Here is a 22,577-nt window from a genome sequence, read left to right on the forward strand (position 1 = left end):
CTTCTAGCCAAGCCTATTAACTAATAGAGCCCTGTGCTGAATCTGAAGTGATGATCTATAAATAATCTATTTATTAATGTAAAGTACTAAGCAGTCCAATCATGGATGGGTACTACCTGTAGTGTTACAAGAACTGAATTATAATGGGACTGTAATATTATCTCCCACACCTCAAAAATACTTGTATTACTTACCTAATAGTCTCTCAAGTCAGCCAGAATTACTGGACAGGCAGTTGTGTGTTCTTGCACAGCAAAGGTATGTTTCATTAATATTCTAGAAAGAAAGTCTAAAACTAATGGATTCATTCCTCTTTTCTGCTCTTTTAAGTGCAATAAAATTATTCTTGGTCATTTTTTCTCCATTAAATAACTTATATGAAGCAATTTCAGACAGGCCTTGAAGTGCTTCCTAAATTAGACAAAAAAAAAAGTCCTTTATTTTGTAAGTCTATAATTGCTACTCTGTTTTATGCTCAGAGCCAAAATTCTTACTAATGGACATTTAAGGGTAGGAAAGATAATGCTGTTATAGTGAGGTAGAACTGCTGGCCAAAGCAAGGTTAATTTATCAAAATTATTTTAATTATAGTTGCATAATGATAGAACTTCCACCGTTTTCTTTAGCCAGAAGTTAGTTTAACGGGTTCGTTACAAAAGTAAGTGCATACCGAATGTTTTGGTATTTTTATTTTTTAATAAGGAAGTTAAATTATCTAGGTTGTGCAGACCAAAGAGAAGCCTTAATGACCTTTATTCTATATTTTTTTTCATAGATTATTGCGATAAGGAAACTCTCGTGTCACGACCCACTGGCGTCTGGCTAATCCGATGGTATTCGTCGCCGCATTGTCCGTGATCAATAACTAATTATCAAAGTGGCATTTCTTTTCAAGAGCTCCTTGTTAAAAAATGGCTTTTGGCTGAGACTAGAGGAAAAAGGTCGCCACTTTGACATCGTTGCAAGTCTTTCAAAATCCAGTGGGCCGTCCAATTGAATTACTGTCCCAAACTAATTGATATAAATTTGAACAGAAGAATGCTTGTTACTACAGAATGTCATAATGATATCCTTGGCAAGAGCATGTCAGTGGGAAAAAAGAGAAAAGACCAGTGCTAGTCACAAAGCATCTAGACAAGTTGCAGCAGAAGACTGTTAATAAAACTAACAGGAAAAAAATTGTACACCAGTTCCTTCTCCTCAGTAAGTTTGGTCAGACATTCCAGAAGGAAAAGCATTAACATTTGGTTTTGAACCGCGTGCATTTGAAATCAGACTTCAGAAAACCTGCTGGAAAAAAAAATAAAAATTGCAGTATACCAAGGACTGAAAACCTGATATCAGCTGCAGAAGTCTCATTGACTCTACTGGGATCACGAGTGAGTATCTGCTGAAATTTAGCTTTAGTTGTAAGGCAGAATTTAGCAGACAGTTTCCTTAAGAGAGGTTACTAAGCAGCCTTAAATATGACCTTCTCTGAAGCAAATTGGATTGTATGTAAATAAGTCACATGACTTTGAACTAGACAAAGAACACATGCACTTAAGATAAAGGAAGTGCAGTCATAAAACTGTTGTGAAAAAAATTGGTGAGAAAAAGATTTCATTCTATTTATGCCTGAGATTTGATGTATGCCTTGGAGATTGCTGCAGAAATCTTGGAAACTTTCTGACTTTTCATTGCATGGCAACTGGGCTTGTGGAGTTTCTGGTTTTGTTTTTGTTTTCTAGACCTGACTACCTTCCTCTCTATGTCATACACTCTGTCCCTGAGCTGGGAATTGCAAAGGAGGAGCACAGGCAAAGGTCACGCCACAAAGGGGTAAGAGGTGCTGTGTAAAAAGGGGTACTGCAAAAGTGTCTTTGTGGGAGCAAGATAACAGGGGTTAACTCATGATAGAAATTAATTAGATGAATTTATCAGCTATCTTCTCAAAAAAGTTGTGAATTAGTTTGCCAAAATGTGTCGTTTTAGTCACATCCAGAGGAAGTCATATGATTGCTGAGGAAGAAAGAGAAGGGCATTTGTGCCTAATTGGAAACACTGAGTGTATGTGCTTTTTAATCCCTGATCTTAAAAGGCTCCAGCTGGGGTCTAGTAATGAATATATTTCCTGCAAACTTACTGTTTTACATTTCCCAGTGATAAAGAGAAGGTGACTAATGAATTGACACAGGGACTTTCATCTCTGCAGTAGATTTGGAGATGCCATTCAGAGTGTATCAATCAGCAAACAGAAGTTTTTAGTATCTGATGACTAGTCAGTAGCGAGTATGAACTGAGTTGTATCTCCAAGTAGAGCCTCCTGGTCAAAAACCAATACCGGCCCCGTGCAGTATTTTTGGGATAGATTCAATAGAGTGACTCTGGAACATGTGGATCAGAGAGACCAAATATATTTACAGATGGCAGTTATCTTGTTTGTGCTGGGTTGTGACAGATGACAATTTTGAAAATAGGCAATCAATACATGAATTGGATTTAGTAGAAGACTGACAGACTGTTGCTTATGATAGATTTATTGCTTGGATAATAAGGCTATCAAGGCGTATTTTCTTGGTATGTCAAAGCCACAGAACAAAGTGAGAAACCACAAGGGTCTAAAGATTCATATTTACATGGTTCTGATTAGAAAGGGGAACATCTACTTTTGTTGTTGAAAGACCAAAGGTAGCAAGGTCACTACATTCAGTTCCATACTGCCTTCCATATATGACTTTATGACTGTCCTCTTATACTGGAGGCAGGAAATGCCTTGTGATGGCAAATAGCTGAGCTATCTCTGACAGACTTACATCATCACAGAGTCGCTAGGGAACTCTCTTCTTGTCTTCCATGGCTGCTTTAATGACACTTTGTGAGGCTTTCTTCTTTAGCAGACCAGAGAATTCAGTCTGAAAGCCTGTCGGGTGGGTCAGCCACTGTCTAGGTCAGCCAGTCTTGCCCCTTAATTATTCCCTCTGGCATTACATTCACAGGATAGTGGAAGTAGAGGCTAAATATATACTGTCTATTTATAGGCTATGTATATATTTGGCATCTATGTAACATATCTATATTGTTGTTATTGGAATCTACATTTGCATCAGTGCGTAATCTGCAGGAGGAGTTGAAATGTGTGTGATGGAACTGAAAAAGGACTCCTACATATTTGTGAACTACTTTCAGGTCCAATTGAAACCATAATACTGTCAGAGCTAATAACGCCATTAAACATTTCAGAATTGACATCAACTCTATCATGTAAAACTAGTTGCTCTGAAAGAGTGAAAAAATTATTACTTGTTTGATACTGCATGGTCTTCTTTAAAAAAAAAAAAAAGTGCAATACACAATCAATGTAGCCCCTACTAAGCAGATTTAAAATTGGTTTTTTGATCTCAAAATCTGCCTGTAAACGAGAAATCGCAATTTTTAATATGGTTCAATGCAGATCTTTATAGCTCAAAGTTATTCACTTCTCTGAAATATTTTTTAGAAATTGTAAAACTGCAAATAGAATTTGATGGTTACAATTTGTAAATGACAATAAGAGTGAGTTCGTTATGTAGTTTTATGGAGATTACATTGCATTATCTACTTGTAAAGGTAGAGTAATGTTATGTAATCAATGATTCTGTTTGTAAGGGGTGAACTTCTGAAGTTGTCATGATAATCCTAATTGAACAGCAAACAGTACAAGAGGGTAAGTGCAATTCTTGGATGTACAAGAAAGAGAACCCTGAAAACAGTAAAATCACTTAAAAAACAAAACAAAACACAGACATGTAAGAGGATTCTGATAACAGAAATTGAAAGGATTTGAGATCTGGAAACTTCCTTTCCTAAACTTTAGAGATCTCCATTCACTGAATAAGTATTCTAAGAGTTTATTCACCCAAGATCTGCAAGGAATTTCTAAACAGCTAATGACCAATTTTTTCCCCCATATCTTAAAACTCAAAATAATTAGAGCTAATAAAAGCTAAAAAGACCGGCTTTGAAATCAGTCAGCTCTTATCATTTTTCAATATGTACTGCAACATTATTAAGAGAAATATGACAAAATATTCATAAAACCTTTGAAATATCCTTTACCCTATCTCTTATTGGCCTTACTAGCATCCTACGTAAAGTCATAGGTAAATGAATGATGTTCTTATTTATTAATTTTTGAACCTCTTCTACAAAAGTAAATACTTAAGTGAATTTTAATTATGTAGTAAAATACGTAATACTAAATCCAGCTAATTGTCCCGAAGTAGTTAATATATAAATAGCTCTGAATATCTCACACCTGCTGCTTCTATTTAATGCTTACTTCCTGTGTTTCTTTTTTTGCTCTTTCTAGTACAGAAGTAGTGCAAAGGACCATATGCAGCTAGATCAAAGCAGGAGTCTGTCCAGAAAGGAGTTGTGGCTCATGAGTCATAACTAATCCCTTGATTACCCTCAGATGGTACATTTTATTTCTTTTCTTGTATCTGGCCAGCTGCTGCTCCTACTGATGATCCTGCTGGTGTTTTACTGTTTTTATTGGCATTCTAATGTCTTTCGGTAACCATGTAGGATCAGAAGTAGGGATCCAGGAGAGCAGTTGTGCTCCACCCAGAGCATTCACAGCTGAATAGCTCAGGTGAGATCAGCTGGAGCATCTCTTCTCTCCACAACTGTTAAATAGGTCTTGAAGTTTTATTGTGGCAGTTATCACTTCACTATCTGAACAACTCCCAGGTTAATTGAATGACCAGAGTTCTTAGCGATGGTGGGCGTTGGCTTTTTTACCTCCCTGCTTAGGAATCTGATGGTGAAAGTAGAGAGGTCAGCAGCCACTGTCTTCAACAGCATTATGATGGGAAAGACTTCTCAGTGCTTTTTCCAAATTCATGTAAACATTTATTTTAAAAGGTTTATAAACAAATAATCTGTGTATATGTATGTTACTTATTCACAGCTGTAGTTTTCCTTTCATTTGCAATCTATTGCTATACTATCTATCAAGACAGATAGGTCTTACTTAAATTTATAATTTTCAACTTTAATACAGTGTTTGAAGGAAAAATTGGCAGCAAAACAAGCTCAGCAAAAATAATTTTAAGTAGTTCTGTGCATAGAGACACCCAGCAATAGCTGTCTCAGAGCCTGAAAATCTGTGATGAAAACAGCTATGAAGGTTTCTAATATTATCCACTCAAGATAAGAATGGAGCTAGAATGTCTTTGTAAAACACTGAACAATAATCTTGTAGCTATTTCTGTACTAAACCTGAACACATGCAGTTAGGAAGGTTTTCCAGTTATTCAGCAAGCAGCAAGTCAGTTAAAGCTCAGCTCGGTGAATTTATTTCATTTATGTACATTATTGATCTAAGACTTGTTTTTCCATCTCAGCCAAAGTGACAAAAACTTCTTAAAAGTGAAGCAAGTTCAGGCACTCTCAGCCTGGTTCCCATTAAACATCATAAGAACATTGCAATTTGACATTTATCTGGCAGCCTTAAATGTGAAAGACCAGTGTAGCTACTACGCAGAAAATAGAAAGGCCTTTTTGGCACCACTAGGGATGCTTTTACCAGGTTAGGGTCAGGTGGGAAGACAGCAGAGTGGAAGTAGGTAGTCTCACTTCTCTGCAGACTTGAACTATATTTGACCTCCAGGGTACCAACGACTTACTGGGAAATTGCAAGAATGTTGTATTGCCCTTTATAGAATTATAATTCCTTGTTGTTCAAAAAAAGAAAAAAAAAATTAAAAAACCCCTAATTAGCTAAAGGATACCTTTTTCTGATGTAATTCTCATGCCAGCAGAATCAGGGATCATCCTGCTGCAGTTCTTATAAGATGTAACTGCTGGAAACAATGGTTCTGGTGGCTGCAATTTGAATGTAGACCTTAAAGAATCATGATTCCAAACTTCTTGGTGCCCTTTCCCTATCAATCAAAAGGAATCATATGAAATAATTATTAGGCTACATAATTATTTTACAAAATAGAAGGTGTTTTTACTGCACATTTCCATTTTAGTACCAGTCATTACTTTCCTGAATACTAATAACAGCGTTAAGCATTAATAGCTTGTTTTAAGGTAAAGGGTCAATAGTCTAAGACCTATGAAAGAACTCTGGGCATTTGCAATGTAAAAGAAACCTTTCACAGAAAAGTGTTAAATAATAAATGCATTTCTGGAGGAAATATTATATTGTGGAGCATTTGAGGAGAAATGACAATTTATAGGACATCACTCAGCTGTCTCAGTTTAAAATATCTTTAATAATGCTATGGCTTTGCACTTAACTCAGAGGTTAACAGAAAGCTTGCAGCTCTCTGCAGAGGTCAGTATTATACTTGCTGAGGGGAAACTGAGGAACATGAGTAAATTACACATGATCACTCAGTGCATGAGTAAAAGGAAAGGGATGTGAAGTGGTAAATCAGTCCTCTAAGTGCAAGACAATTTTGCCTTTTCTTTATTTCCAAAGAGTAAGCGATGTCCTAATCAGACTTTTTTAGGTATGATATGCACACAGGGGATGGTGAACTTCTTGAGAAAAAGAAAAGGTACTTGAAACTTTTGTTTCAAGTTTAAGCTGAGCAGTTTGAGGAATGTGGAGGGAAGAGCTGGAAATACTCGATATCAGTTTGAAATTCTTTTTTATGCTTTCATATTTTCATTGACATTTTCTGGGACCAGAACTAAAGCCTCAAGAAAAAGGGAACTGAAGCCTGAAATCTACTTGCCACATTGAAGTCAGTGAACAGACTCTTCAAACAAACATCTGTTCTCTATGCGTTATATAAATGCCCTAGTTTATTCATTTTGGGGCTTACTACAATTGTTTTTTTAAAGGACTAAATATGGCACGACTAATGAAGGCTCCAATAATCAAACAGGTTTCTCCTTTAACTTTTCCTCCTCTGAGTATGTATGCACATTCTATATGCTATTGCAAAGCATCTCAAGTAAGGAACCAGCATGCTGAGCAAGAGGACACTAATAAATATGGAAATAGAGAAAAAGAATGATTGAAGTGTGTTGAGAAGATGAACTTCCTCCAGCCATTCTGTATTCATGAACCTGATCTATCTCTTAAATATGGGGACCCAAGCCCCATCTTAGGAGCACGGAGAAGGAATCACTTGTATAAGACATGCTGAAGGAAGAACTGCAACTTCTTATTTACCACTCTACTGGATAGTTGCTGAGGAAGTGGGTAATGTGAGGTCAATTGCAGGGGATCCAAGTGAGTCAGAGAAGTAATAAGACAGATCATCTGCAGGCCCTATACTTAGGACATCCCTTCTAGAAAAGGTACATGTCCTTAAGTTTCCACTTCAAAACCTTTTTGTTTATATAATGAAAGATTTATGCAAAGTATTATCCACCTAATTCTCCTTGAATCAGGGCCCAAATTTGAGTTTCACGATTGTTTTTATTTTTGATGCTTAGCCAGAAAATCAAAGCATAAGATGCTTGCAGACAACATGAAACCAACGTTTACTATTCCAGTGGAGCAAAATCTTTTCTCAACACTCTCAGTGGATAAACAAGTTTCAAGTGAGATTGGGACTACTTAGGATTCTTTGTGGTTCAGGTCACTCCTACAAGTTTGCTCATATTTTCTCAGAGGACAGCTCTCACATGAGTTAAGTGTTACCTATCACTAATTGTCAGTGTATTTTTTTTAGTATTTTTTTTAGCAAGCAGCACCTATTGAAACATATCTGAACTTGCTGCTAACCAGGTGTGGAGAAAACAAAGGTGGACTGTTGCAGCAGCCAGCATAACAGTCTGCCAATACTTTGTACAAGCAGAAGGTGATGGTTTGAAGCAGGATAGAATGTTGGGAACTTAAGATCTTGTTTAACCACCTTTTTTTTTTAATGCGATTGGTTTAATGCTGAAAGTTACTTGTTCCCATTGTTGGAGAGTGTGAAGTCGCTTTCTGAGAGGTAGCTTCTATCAGCAGTTATGACTCAGTATGTGAGTGAAGAGTTGTTTGTATTGAAGTTGTCCTCTATGCCACCGTTGTTGAGTTTTCTCGTGTGTTCATTGCCAGAACTTATGAAATAATGATAGTAAGACCAGAAAGCATGTGTCTGCTCCTCTGGTGGCTAGCAACAATTGTTTTATAATGCTATAGAATACATTTCTGACTGGTAAAGAGTTAAAAAAAAAAAAAAAGAATCCTTTATAAAATCAGGCCATCGTATAATGCCTCCTCATTGCTATAATGATATCAGTTGCAACAAGTCCAATGGCTGACCTCATTACAAGGGTTTAATTGCATTGTTACACAGTTTCACTTCTTTTCTCTGGCCTCTTTCTCTTTATGACAGCTTTAGAAAGGAATTTCAGCTTGAGGTCAAAGGAAATTAATTACTGCTTTCTTAATCTGTGCTCATCTACATTTAGAAAACTTGGGGCTTTTCGCTAACATATTTGTGTCTCATTTCTGTATAGACCCAAAGTTATAAGACTTTTGTCCTTTGTGAAAGTGCATAAATAGCCCTTTTCATATCAGAGGCTAGATTTTTTTTCATGTCATTTACAGTTGTACACATGTGGACTGATGCCAGTGGAACCAGTGGAATGTCTCTGCATACACATGCACTGTGTAAGTATCTGCTGACTGAGGTAAGTGCTTGCAATGTAACTTTTGTACAGACTAAAGATTCCAGACAGATGTCAGGTATGAAAAGCAACAGAAACAAATCAAAACCAAACAAATGATCAAAACCCCAACCCACCAACAAAAGAAAATCCAACCAAACAAAATATTATAATTAAGATAAAATCAGAAACAGGTTCTTCAGAATTAATGGTAGCTGCTTCTGTAGAATGCTTAAAAAAAGAAAGTCTCAACGATACTAGTTCTTGCCTGTTAGCTACTTCCTGTTTCTATTAAATACATCATTGGTTTGTTAAGGAATATACAGCTCATTCTTCAAAGAACTTCCAGTCCAAATAGCACGTGGCCCAATATACTGGAACCAAAACTGTGAGGAAGGGGTCAAAGGCAGGAACACTGTAACAGTAGTCCTTGGTTGAAGAGCAAAAGAATGTGAAAAACATGGTTAGATGCTGCTGTAGCATGTTGTAGCTCTTGTAAGCTTTTCATAAATTAGGGCCCTAGTCCTGTAATTAGGTCATTTGAATTGATCCTTTCCTCCTCTACAAGCTGACTGGTTTGGAGAACAACGAAACTTCTGAAGAAAATAGTTTAGTTAATTCACATCTTTAGGGAGTTGCTTTTGAGGGGAAAATAGAATGAGAGGTATCTCTGGAGTGATTTGATGAATTAACTCTGAGGGGGTAGGCCATACACCAGGGATAAGCCGAACAATATGCAGTACAGTATGGTCTAATAGTATGAATCTATATGAAAATGTTATGTACTATGCATGTGCAAAATTACAGTACAATAAATATATTTTCTTTCCAAACATGAATATTCCATACATTTACTATGAACTTCTGACTGAAAGTCATGGAAATGTTGACAAAGATGAAAAATGGTTAAGTTTTGAGCCCTGTGACATGAAACGCTTAAAGTTTCCCAAGCCTATTTTCGAACATTTCATCAGCTCTGCCACCCACTGAAATTCCTGCTACCAGAGCTGTGTGTGCTGTTAGTTGATTATTTGCCACCTCTTTCTCCCATTACAAGCATTAAGATTGGCAATAACAAAACTGCATCTGCAAAGCAGACAGCTCATTGAATATTTCGCCTTTCATCTGTTCTGACTGAAATTCTGCTGTTAGAAGTGCCTGCAGAGGAGCAAGGTTTCATATAAGTCAGTGTGAAGTGTTTAGCACAGGACCTACATACATTAGAGTTTTTCATTCATTGCCCAGTTTGTAAAACAAACCATGTAGACTTTGTGATGTTGCCATAAAGCTTGAGCATGGATTCAGGCCCAGATACAAGAGACAATTGGTATACAACCATGAAGCAAAATCTAGCAGTTATGCTGAAAACAGATCTTGAGCAAGCCCAAACAACAAATAAACTTCTGACACTGTCATAAAGCCGTCTAGAGATGTAGTATCACAGATAGATATACCTAAAGGAGATTAAATCTGAGTATCTTGGGTAACAGTGACAACAAAATAAAAGGCAGTTGAATTTCAGTATGTGGTAGGTACTCAGGTGAACAGCCAAAGTTGTTTGGGCTTCTGCTCGGTCTTTCTTAAACTGAATATTGAGACTGCTGTATTGGTACAGATACATAAGGAACTTAGAACAAAGGTAGCTCTAATCACACTCCATTCACATTTTTAACTTTGTAAGAGACCTCTCCTTGGAAGATCTTGGCTAAGTCACTACATAGCAGCCTATGAATTATTTCACTCCTTGGGACCAAGAGTTTTGGTGCATCAGTTGTCCAAGATGAATATCACATTGAGGTATGAAAGGATTAAGCTGAAAGGCCTACTTAACACAGTCATGACACTGGTGACAGAATTAAGTGGTAATGATATATAACAAAATGCTATTACATGAAATAGGATATTTTTCACTCAGTTTTTCGATTTTGTCGGATAGGACTAGTAGAACAAAATGAAAAACTATTCATCAATCAGAGGTCCGGCTAGGTCAGACACTTTGGTCAAGCAATGTGAGTAATTCCACCTACCTGCACTATAATTTATTGCAAAATTAATGCCATAACATGCAAAGGCATTGTCAGATAAAAGTAATTTCTAACCCTGGGGAAAAAAAAGCAAAATTTCTTTCTTTCTTTCTTTCTCTCTCCTTTTTTTTTTTTTCTTTTTTGCTAACTTGACAATATTAAACTTTTTTAATAAGTGGGGGTTTAGGGATGATTCACTTCCAGTGATAGAAAAAGGGACCTTGAGCAGGATTTGACAGACTTTCTCAGTCATTGACTAAACCAAGATATATTAAAAAAGGGAACAAAAGAGAGTGCAAGGTATTCATTTTTGTTAAAGTTTGCCTGCTTCATTACAACGGAATGAAGTCAAGTCTTGGTGGGGGGAACAAGCTTTGATCTACTGTACTTTCTGTGAGGATTTTTAGGACAGTTTATTCTTAACCAGATTAGAATACAATAATTCACAGTCTTAATTGCACAGTAATGAGCGAGGGAAATTAATGGCATATTATTTTTAAAATGCTTTAATTTATAATTTGTTAAAAAAAAGACTCTCATGCCTGCTGTTTGATTGGCCTTGATTACTTCTGAAAATTAAAATGTTATATTAGCTGTGAAGTAAGTTGTAGATTCTGAAGGTGTTCTGAGGTTTTCACAAGGAATAATACATGTCAGCAGGAGGGACCAGGAAATGAGTGGAAACTTAGAAAACAAAAAACGAAAATTCAGCTTGTCCATTATTCATAGCAGACCCTCACAACACTGTTCTCTTGTGAACATTATTCTTTCCATTCCCCAGCAGAAACTGGGGCTGACAGAAATGGCCATCCTTTCCTTGGAGACTTGTGAGTATTCTTCACACTGACCCTTTTGTTTATGCCTGCCTAACAACTGTTCTGGAGTAGGGTGGATTCTGGCACGCAATATGAAAAGGAACCAAATCTTATAAAACTCTAGGGAGCAAAAAAGGAAAGAGCCCCATGTATTTCTCTCTTTCTCTTGGTATGACTCCTGCATAGTTACGAGAGTGTTGATACAGATGAGATTATTTATCTGCCCCTCTATTCCACGTCTTCATTCCTCCATCTCTTTTTTCATACGTTTATTGAAGCTGCTACTGGCGGTTGAAGGCAGGGTAACAGGAGGAGGTAGAGACATTCTTTGCAGAGGATTTGCCCATGTTGTGTGCTGTTTCTTTGGGATTGCCTGAATGAGATTTAGGAGATGGATCCTGAGTAGAATGAATCTGAATAGGTAGCAAAGGAAAGAAGCAACTTAAACTATGAAGCAGCTCCAGGTGTACTGCTGCATATCTAGGATTTCAGATTTTTCCTTATGGATTTAATAACTCTGAGATATTCAGACTCTACGGTGAAACAGAATGCTTATTTTGTGTGGTGGTTTTTTTTTTTCACTTAAGAAATCTGATTTTAGAGAAAAAATAGGAATAATTTAAGATCAGGAGTTAAAATGGAAGCATTGCTATAATTGCTAGACAATTTTTTTCAGGAGAAAAGACAACAACAGACATAGATTCCAACATGGAACTAATAAACTTGGAACTAATTTGTGATAGCTTTCCTTTTAAGTTCAGGCGTTACACCTGAGAAATGGTACCTGCAAACACCTGCATAACTAGAAGGAGTCTTCATTTTATGTAACTAAGTCCTTATATCAGCTAGCACCCACATGCTGATTGCAGTTGAAGTTAGCAGCCCAAAAAGCTCATCTGGAACTATTTAAGAGGGTATAAGCACAAGACTTCGAATTGCATTCCTGAACGTTGCAGTGTCTGGACAGAACCTTCAGCCACCATATCTAAATGTCCTCTCCTATTTCAGTCATCTTAAGGGCATGTGTGAATCTCACCAATTTTTGTGGATGCAGCGTTGTGATGTAGGTTTCATGCAGTTGCAACACCCAAGCATCGGTTGAAAGTCTTCCCCAAATTTCTTGGGTAATTCAGGAAAGGTGTAAAATACACACAGCACTGCCCCCAGCAGGCAGGTAGAAGTACAGGTGTTGGAAGCACCTCTGAGGTCTGTCGTGCCGACAGCCATTCACCGTGTTTAAAAGAACCTAAACTTTAGCGCTGGAACCAGTAACATCTCTTGCAAGAACCTTCACCTGTGCAATCCCCGTTGCAGAGTAAGCTTTCTGCTTTTAGGTAATGTGCATTTCATCTGTTGTAAAGATACACGTGAAAAAAGGGCTGGCATTAGCCACATATCCATAAAAGCCTAGCAACCAAGAGTATTATCTTTATTCACAAGAAGTATAGCACTTTTAAGGTTCAGAAACATATATAAAAATTGGGTTCTGAAATGGTCGTTTTCCCCCTCTGCTATGCCATTATAGCGATCAGCCAAGCTTCTGCAAGGTAAATACTTTTGAAAAATAAGTGGAAATTTGCTGCAAATCAGTCCCTTTTGTGCATGGCCACAGGAGCATGTTGAAATGTTTGGACACTAATACCCATTCATTTTCTTGGCTCCATAAATAAAAGCCGCCAGCTATGTGGCGGCCGTGAAATGGTATTCTTCAGGACCCAGCAGGAAGCCCCATCCTTATTACCACTGCAGGGGGCAGGACAGGCCCAAAATAGCAAGACAACTAAATCAAGACATTTTCAATGTCTAACAAAATGACTGTGGTTTAGAGAGAAGCAAAAGGTTGGAAAAAAATTGGACAGCTTTTATACTTAGCGTAATACCTTTGTTAAAAGAGTTCAGATAAGAAAATAAGATCTTAAAAAAACCCATAAGCATATTTCTGAATATCATTTGAAATATGTAAAGATCTTATGGAATCATAAACAGAGCACTGCTTTCTGAAAGGACATCCTGTTTGAGTCATATTTTACAAACGGTAGTCCATGGTTCATAGGAAGTATCTTCTGGCAGTATCATTCTGTTTCTTGGTTTTTGATGGAACTAGCGGGCTTGAAAAGAGACACTGGAAATTTGTAATAAAATTAGAAATCTTTTTTTGGCCCACAAAAAAAGAGAACATTTATAAGGAGAAAAGATTCGAGATGGAATCATTGATATTTCTATAGCTTTATTTAATTTTTTATGTACTTCACATGCCAGGAAACATGATGCTAGATTTTGATGTATTAGCATAGTCAAGGGCTACAGCCAAAATAATACCTCTATTAATACAACATGCTGTTCTTTATAACTAAACTACGCTTGTCTTGGAAAAGATTAAAGTGGTTTTAATAACTGGACTTCAGGTAACTGGGGTACTTTAAGTGTACAAAGAACAATTCAGGGGGTACCACCTTGCTTAAGGTAATGACAAATTAGACTGATGAGGTTTTAATGAATTCACAGTTCGTTTCAGTACTTCAAAACCAGCATATGTCATTCCCTGCAACTACACGGCAAAAATACATATGGGGAAGATCTTGATTTTATTCTGCTTTTAATTGTTTATTATTTTGATTATAAATTTACTTAAACGATGTTGGAGTATGCCTTGCACATTAACATTTCAATGAAGCATAAACATGTATGTGTATACTTATGAGTACATTTGTATACACTCACATGCACACATTTTGTAGAATTAAACAGTTACTCAAAATTCATCATTATAGGCAGAAATATTTAGCTTTAGTTTCAAGAGAAAATAAATATTTTGCTTGAACGTTGTTCACTTGCACTGCAAAGTAGAAATTGCAAAGACATAAAACATCAGAGGAAAATCTCAATGTATTACCAAGATTAAAAAGAAAAAATCAGAGATAAAATAAAACACCTTAGTGTATTACTGAGTATTTTCTTATAGGCTATCGAAGACTTTTGACAATAAAACTGAAGTCTGACACTGAAAAAGGGGAAGCACAGTGAAAGTTTCATTCTGGAATGACCAGTGCACACACAAGGCTGTCTCCACCTCCATTTTAGCCTGGTGCTGCCATCAGGATCAAGCTGCCTGACCACTGAGCCTTCCTTCATGTTGACTCTCCTAGCTCCGCTCTGGAGTAAGCCATACTGTGCAGGGAGATTTGGCACATGATAGGAGTGGTTCATATTCAAGCTCTGTCCCTGTCTGGGGAACAGACACAACTGGCTGGCTCTGTTTGGCGCAACAAAGTCAAGTCTGAAGTGTAAGGCAACATAGCTGTGGTTCATGCAACCAGTTAAACCTACAGTAACATGCAAAGGATTCAGACAAACCCATCCTTGTGACTAGGCATGTGCACACATTCTGAGATAAACTCTAGAACTGGAAATCTAATATAAAGGAAAAAACAGAATAGAAATTTGTCTAATTGTTGGTTGTGTTTTCTGTAAGAATTGAAAGAATACTTAAGAGGATAATTCTGATTATATGCAGTAAAGACATATGGAGGTTCTAGAGTTGTCATTGTAAGTGAAAGCCAGAATAGTCCATCTCCATCCTATAAAGATCTCTGCATCATTTTGTTTCATCTTCTGGCTGCGTGGCGCAGGTTTTGCAGACAGGGCAGTTGTGTGTCTAGTCTGGTGGTAACCATAAACCTAATCCTTGAGCACAAGAGCTCGGGCAGTCTTCCGCTTCCCATTACACAAGTAACTTAAGATACACCTTTGGGGCACTGACAGTGACCCAGATACATAAGGCTGCTCGCTGCCCAGCTGTACAGCTCACCTTCCTGACCTCTTGGTTTAAAAAAGCAAAGGATCAACCTGTCCATAAAGGAAACAGTAGCAAAGCATACATTGGTGTCAGGGCTATCATTATCATAATTGACACTACTCAAGTAATTCAGACATTAAACCTTTAATCTGTGCTGCTGTTTTCATCTGCTTCACTTAAAAGTTACAAGGCCAACATTCATTGAAACCAGTGGAGATTCGTCCTCTTACTCATTTACATTTGGCCCGCTGAGTGCAAGAAAAAATCTTGCCAAATTCTTCGAAAGCTTGTATTTGCAATATGACTTCCAAAATAATTAACCCTGCAAGCAGGATTTAGCAAACTTGTGTTTGATACGTGAAAGGAATAATACCTGAAACATCGTTCTGATGCTCAGCCTTTTATGACTCAGACTTTAATGCTTGCAATAAACATTAGCTTTCCTAATAAAAACTCTAGTATTTCAGAGCTGGCACACAGTATGTTAACTGCATCTGGTGTCAACTGGAGATAATTAATATTTTTATAGGTGTCTTCTATCCACTGTAATGGTATTGTGAGTATTGTAGGGTGCTCACATTAAAGCTGGAGGCAATTGAGAGCAGTGGCTTGCTTTCTAGGATGAACTGATAGCAAGTAGACCAATTTTTATAGGATTGTAAAAGCTAAATATGCCCATGGTTCATGCAGAGAAGCACTTTTTCCTTGTAGCTCTCACAATTCAGTGCTAATGCTCGTGGCTTGTTTGCTGCAAGGTAACTGGAGAGATCGACAGAGGGACAGCAGACAGATAAACTGACAAATAGCTATGCCTATACTTAGACAAAGCACACAGTGACCCAGACAAACCACACTTTTTTTTTCTCTCTTTCTAAAGGCTTTAAAAATGTGCTCTATCAAGCATTTACTTGTGGCACAGATAAGATTTATCTAACAAGACTGGGCTAAAATTAAAAAGAGAGATGAAATAGCACAAGTGGTGCTAATATGTGTTTTGAAGCGTACCAATCGGCCTAGTGCAATGTCACAGCCCTGGGCTACATTTGCAAGTGGTCGAGCATCTCCTTTTTAAAAGGTTAACCTACAAAGAGCACACAAGCCCCTCTCTATGAATATGGGCAAACACCCAGGGAGCTCCGCAACAATAAGAAAATAATGACATCAACCTGACCATGCTTAAGTACATAACATGCTGAAGGTTCACGGTTGTGTGGCCTGGAACAATAAAGGAAAAATAAAGAAGCCTGCTTGGTAGGCCCCAGCTGTTATTAGCCATGCTGTGAGATCAAGGGAAGGTATGATATGGGCTGCCATTTCAATTGAGTCCAGGTTAATCTCTCAATTTGTGGAAAAGAAAAACTAAAAAAAAAAAAAATCAGGAGAGAAAGCGGTTTTCAGTCCACAGTGCTACATATGGGACAAATAACAATATCCCCATTTACATAATCTGTATTTAACCCTTTCCTAATAGAGACTTAATTTCCTAAGAGTCACAAACTGCAGATTTAATTTCCCTTCCCACTGAAATGAAATATCAAACCTCCGTTAACTGTTTCTCATTGGTGCTGCTGACGTTTGCGGCTGACATCAAATGCTGCCAATGTTTGCCCGGGGGGAATGCTGGTTGCTGCAGGAGGATCAGAAATGGCTATAAGTAGCTATGGATGCCACTGGCTTTCTGTCATTGATCTGTTTCTAGCGCTGAGTAAATCGTTTAAAATTTGGGCTATCATTTACAGACGTGAAATACGGCAAATAATGCTAAGCGCTCTCACCAGTTCTCTCAATTAATGCACTGCATTTCTAGAGTGAAACGCTTTGTAAGTGAAAAATTATCCCATTTTAAAGGGACAGTATTGTGTGAAGGCAGTGTGGTGACTAGGTCTAATAGCTGCTCTTGACGTGTCAGAATCTGCATTGATGAGAGCAGGGAGGCAAAGCCAGGCTTCTCAGAGGTCGTGCATGAGCATCCCTCAGACTCAGGTCAAGGCAGGATTCTCCAGTAGGTCTGCTTTGGAGAGCTGCTTTCCTGCAGGCACGAAAACGGAAATGGTGCATCTTTAGGGGTATAACATATAATAATAGCACAGAGATACTGTATTATACCTGTTTAATTTGTAGTTTCTTATGTGTTTCACAGTCTATGAGGTTCCCCCGGGGAGATGCTTAACTTCTCCTGACTGCTATTCTCTGTGACAGCCCTCTGGAATATGGGGAGATTATTCCTTCCCCAAGAGCAACCAACCATGATCACAGAAGAAGAGGCAGGGGAAAAGGGAGTCTGCAACAAGGGCTGAGGCCGAGATACTCCTGGGGACAAGGAGCAGACAAGCCTCAGGCAGAGAAAGCACAGGGCTTCCAAGGGAGCCAGGAGACTGCGTGGAACTTGTCAAAATTTAGAAAGTCACTGAGCTGCTGATCTGAGAGCAAGCCTGAGGGAAATGACCCACCTTATAAGGACACAGGAGGCAGGGAGAGAATTTTGCTAAATTTTGCATTCCATTTTTGTGTTCCTTAATCTTTCTGAGGTTTCTTTCATTTGAAAAAGTGATTCTTATGTCTGGTTTAAGAGCAGCTGGAGTTTGAAAAGCTAAAGCTGTGTTCTTGTGTTTCTTTTACAGGAAAATGTGCAGGCAGAGTCATCTCAAAGCTCTGCTGATTCAATATTGGCAGTATTAATAATAATTTAAAAATGTGACTTTTTTTTTCTAGATACCACGATGATTTGGGTAAGTAAAAATATGTGCATGAAGCTGATCCACGGGCAAATAGAAACTCTGTGGCAAAGAGGAAGACAATGTCCCTTAAAAATCCCAACAGCATGTCAGCCCCTACATGATTATTTCTTGATGGGTTACTCCTGTATTCCATATCATCATCAAAAGGTTGATCCACCAGTAATAGTTGTATTTATTTTTTGTGTTCAGTGTATGTTTTGTTCTGGGTTGTGCTTCTGCCTCAGATTCTTAAGATTTTACATCATAACACTTCATTGTTACTTCATAGCTTAATATCAGACTTCAACTATTCTAAAAAAAAAAAGTTTTCACTGTACTGAGAGATTACGTTGATTTTTCTTGAAAGGTTTAAATACAATTGCATTAAGAGGATGAGATTAAGACAAAAGTTTCATTCTGTTGATACGTAAAACCTCTGTAAGTCATTGTATTACAGAGGACAGAAGTCTAATGCTGAAAGTACTACATGACTGATACTTAAAAACCAGCATGTGTCCTTCACAGGCACAAGCAAACACCATCTGAAAATGACACAGTGCAGATCCCACTCCGTTATATATTTTTTGTATAGACATGCGCGAGCTTATCCACCCTATATATAAGAAAGAGGGATATGTTGGGGTATTTGCTAGAGATGCTTGTAAGCAAGGCATAAATATAAGATGTAACTAATTAAAGATTCCCAGAAAATCCTTGATTTCATAACTATTTATTCACTTCTGTTGTATAAGTCAACTCCTGAAGTTCATTTATGAAAGGAAATACCTCAAATTCTTGCACAATCTAAACTAAAATTTCTGCTTATACTCTGGCTAGAGTATGTGCTTTGGAATGGCAGTGGAGGAAGCACTAATTCTAGAACTGTTCCTCAAAATTCACTTACCAAATAGACTGACTGAACGAAGAGGGAACACCAAAACTCGTCCCTGTAGGGTACTGGGACAAAGTTAGTTTTATATTGTTAGTGTAACCATCCTTCTTGGATTGTTTCTTTTTGAAAACTGTGATGTTCTTTGAGAAAATCCTATTGATAATATGAGTTAAAAATAATTGTAGTGATGGCACTATATTGGTAGATCTGCATGTTCTTTGTATTTTGTTTTAAAATAACACATTTTTATTAATGGTCTTCTATTACAAGGTGGAACTGGGCAGCATTTGTTTGGGACATTAAGGGAAGCCAATTATGCTTTAATGTTTTTAATGGAGATTCTTTAGCATATTCATTTTGCCTGAGATAAGGGCCTATAATGGAACGTAAAAATCTTTGTACTATATTTGTAGACAATTTTTCCTTTGTGTATTTTTTGTGCTTTTTTTTTTTGTGTGTGTGACTAAATACCAAGGAACAAAGAACTTGAAAGCTGCTGTTTAGTCCCATTTATTTTTCAGCGTTAGGTTAATTCATTAAAAACATATTCCTGACATTATAAGGCCGAACAGTAAAACCCCGGAGATCAGTTAAAAAAAAATTCCTCTTGTTAAGCTCCAGAGCACTACTTTTTCAGAATTATTCAACCCATGTCCTAGATCTTCCTTCTCTGTAAATGTACTTGCCTTCTCTTTGGGTCCAGCAGTTAACTTCTTCACTGAATTGACAGAGCCAACTTAAGCTTGCTAGATTTATGCAACGCTTTAAGGAAAGACTGTATTTAGGTCCCTTGAGCTGTATGTGGTCTGTGGCTACTTTCCTTCTGCTAACCATTTTGTCTGTTCTTCAGTACTTTACATTCAACATTTCAGATAATAAACTTCCAGACGTAGAGACCAGATTTTCAATGCATATATTCATAGCATGGAACGTCATGGAGTCCTTGTGCTTGAATGAGTGCTATGCATTACCTGTAATGTAGTAAAAGTAGCAGTAACAGGGGTATCACATCCTAGTTAATCCTGATATTCTTTGCATAGATAAAAATAAATCTATAACCTGCTCCTTTCCCACTCACTAACTCTTGTAGCAAGAAGATGTGGTCCCAAAAAGTGTGCCTGCATTTGCTGCTGTGGAAACATGGCGTGGCTTCCCTTACTTTGCAATGTAGAGAGTAAGTTCTGGACCTTTATTATAAACCCACGTAGAGAGAATCATTATCAAGTTTTTTTTTTTTTCTTTTGGCAAAGGGTTGCTAGCACACACTATGTCTTATTTTATTCACATAGCACTGAACAGCAGTGCAGCCAGGTGTTAAATAATAACAGAGGTACTCCAAGTACCTTAGTGGTTCATCCTGGAAAAGCATCCAGAAGTTCAGATACTTACCTGGAGCCCACCCAAACCATCCTGGTCTGGAAAATGAACTAAAAAAATATTGTAAACAACTTGCCTTCATAAAACAATCCTTTTTTTCTGTTTTGTAAGATTCATCAAGTGATAGAAGTTTGGGTACTTGCGAATGATCATATAATGTGTTATTTACTCAAAGGTTCTTAGGATGCTAAGGATTCAGGACGTGATGACTTTTGATATTAATTTGTCTTGTATTTCCTATTCCCATTACAATCAGAAGTACTGAGGGGGAAAATAACCATTAAATTAGCTTTTCAAAAAATCTATCAGAACCTAAGAGGATATATCTTACTGATTCTTAATAGTTTCTCAAATTAATTCTAATATTAGTAAATTGATTTTTATATTTTTATGATACTATGCTCCTCACATACAGAAATACGTGATTTAAAAGGACTGCAAACTGAAATGGTAAGTGTGTTGAGAGTAGATGTTTTTGCATGTACAGTGTTTATTGACAACAACAAACAGGTTTTTATCTATCTTTTCTATATTATTAGGCTTTTGGCTGCACATGAAGACAGAAGTTTTGGCTTCTCTGAACTTAAGAATATTAAGGTCCTGCAAGTAGAACATGCCAAAGACTTCCTCACTGCTGAAATCCATTGCCTGAAGATAGGAATTGCTCAGCAGGTATGTTCAGAACAGAATGCAGATCTACAAAGTGCTGACTCAGTGGTCTTCTGTATGCATTTTTTTAAATGAAATTCTGTTCACGAACAGTGGTGCTACCATGCTGAAATCCCTTGCCAATGGATTTTGAATAAAAAAATTTCGGTGCAAGATTTTGGTCTGAAACACCCAGTTTATATGTAATATCTTTGCATTTGCTTCCATAATAAACAGTATATTTCTAATTTCCCAGTTGGAAAAAAATATTATAGAGGTTAGAATATGGTGATTATTTTTCTCCAATTTTCTCCTTGGACTTTATGTAAAAATAAGATGCTGTTGGTGCTGTGGACAAGCGTGAGACCACCAGCTAATTTTGCATAGCCCACTGAACAGTTAGATGGGAATTGCTCTTCAGGGTGCTCTCTTTGACAATAAACAGAAGCCTCAAGTCTGTGTTTGGCTGCAGTTCAAAAAAATTACTAAGGAATCCTACGCACTTATGTATATGAATACAAGCAACTCCACATTCCCATACAGTAAGCTTGCAACCACAGTTATTAACATTTTGAAATGAGTAAATGCAAATAAAATGACTGAGTAATACATGTTATGTTAAGATCAGCTATATGAAAAGCAAAAGGATTAAAAGTTAATTTCATCCTTTTTAATTCAAGGGACATATAAATGGCATTCTGGGTAGAGTCAACTCCTCTTTTATCAGTCCTTTGATGCTGCTTTCTCACTGATTCAGTTGTTCAAATGCTACCTACATAATAAAATCCTGAGTTAATTTACTAAGATTTTACACCAGTGCAAATGAAAGAAGGGAAAGTGCTAAACAAGGCAATTAGCACTCTGTTTAGTGCACTCCCAAAATAAATGTAGGCAATTTACAATTTGGCAAATGGCGCTCTATCCGGATCCAAGTCATTTCTGCCTAAGGGGTTGGTGCAGTTCATTAGGGGTGAAGGGAAAGGGTCTTTGTTTTGCTTCACTTTTTAACTGCATGTGTAGATGTATACACATACAGATACACACGTTGCTATTAAGGTCCACCCCATTTTATAGTGCAGCAACAGATGTGACCTCTTCTGGGGTTATTAGGATTTCTGGTGGAAAAAATGTCAAGCTCTGTGCTCACATTGTCCACATCAGTGACCTCATTTATGGTGATAATGCTCCCTCCAAAGTGAGGGATTCCAAAATTGGCAATTCACTGATAACCTCCGTTGTGACTTTCTTGCCACGATGGTTTTCTGTGTACTTACATGTTTATTATCACTGGAGCTGTTCAGATCAGATCCATGAACCTGGGAATGTCCTGAGTGAAATGATAAGATAAAGTACTCTGCAACTACAACTGACTCTCTTTTTAATTGACAGGAAGACTGCACTATGACTTCTATGTTTATTCTTGTAAGCTCCTTATTAATGCAAAAATAATAGCTGTTATTAATGCAGAGTCACAGCCAGCATTAATATTTAAGATGTAAGAATGAAGGAGGTTAAATATGTGTTTATATTAGTTTTAAACAAAGAGCTCTGCAAAACAGTTAAGGCAAGTAATGATGACCGTGTGCATAGAGGGTGTATGTGGTGTGAAATACCTGGTGTGTTCTGGGATTTAAATACACACTCTTAGTGGAATAAAGATATTTAGTTTCCTGCACCGTCATGCCATTGTCTCTCTGAGTTGCTGTTGCTTCTTGAGAA

The 22,577-nt window shown here is 37.3% G+C and overlaps 1 long non-coding RNA gene across 5 annotated transcripts in view; it reads left to right on the forward strand.

Annotated features, from left to right (window-relative positions):
* The window catches only part of LOC110403931, a 112,372-nt gene that overhangs the window by 76,937 nt on the left and 12,858 nt on the right, over positions 1–22,577 (forward strand). For 2 of the 5 annotated variants that reach the window (XR_002441932.1, XR_002441930.1), the window contains exons 2-8: positions 776–1,379; positions 1,731–1,821; positions 8,531–8,593; positions 11,395–11,440; positions 17,937–17,953; positions 19,924–20,007; positions 20,750–20,882. This is a non-coding gene — a long non-coding RNA (uncharacterized LOC110403931). Of the gene's footprint in view, positions 1–775; positions 1,380–1,730; positions 1,822–8,530; positions 8,594–11,394; positions 11,441–17,845; positions 20,008–20,749; positions 20,883–22,577 lie in introns of all 5 variants that reach the window. The other 3 variants (XR_002441933.1, XR_002441931.1, XR_002441934.1) reach the window with 3 other exon arrangements.

The sequence above is a fragment of the Numida meleagris genome, chromosome 9 (assembly GCF_002078875.1).
Source record: "Numida meleagris isolate 19003 breed g44 Domestic line chromosome 9, NumMel1.0, whole genome shotgun sequence".
Classification (NCBI taxonomy): domain Eukaryota; kingdom Metazoa; phylum Chordata; class Aves; order Galliformes; family Numididae; genus Numida; species Numida meleagris.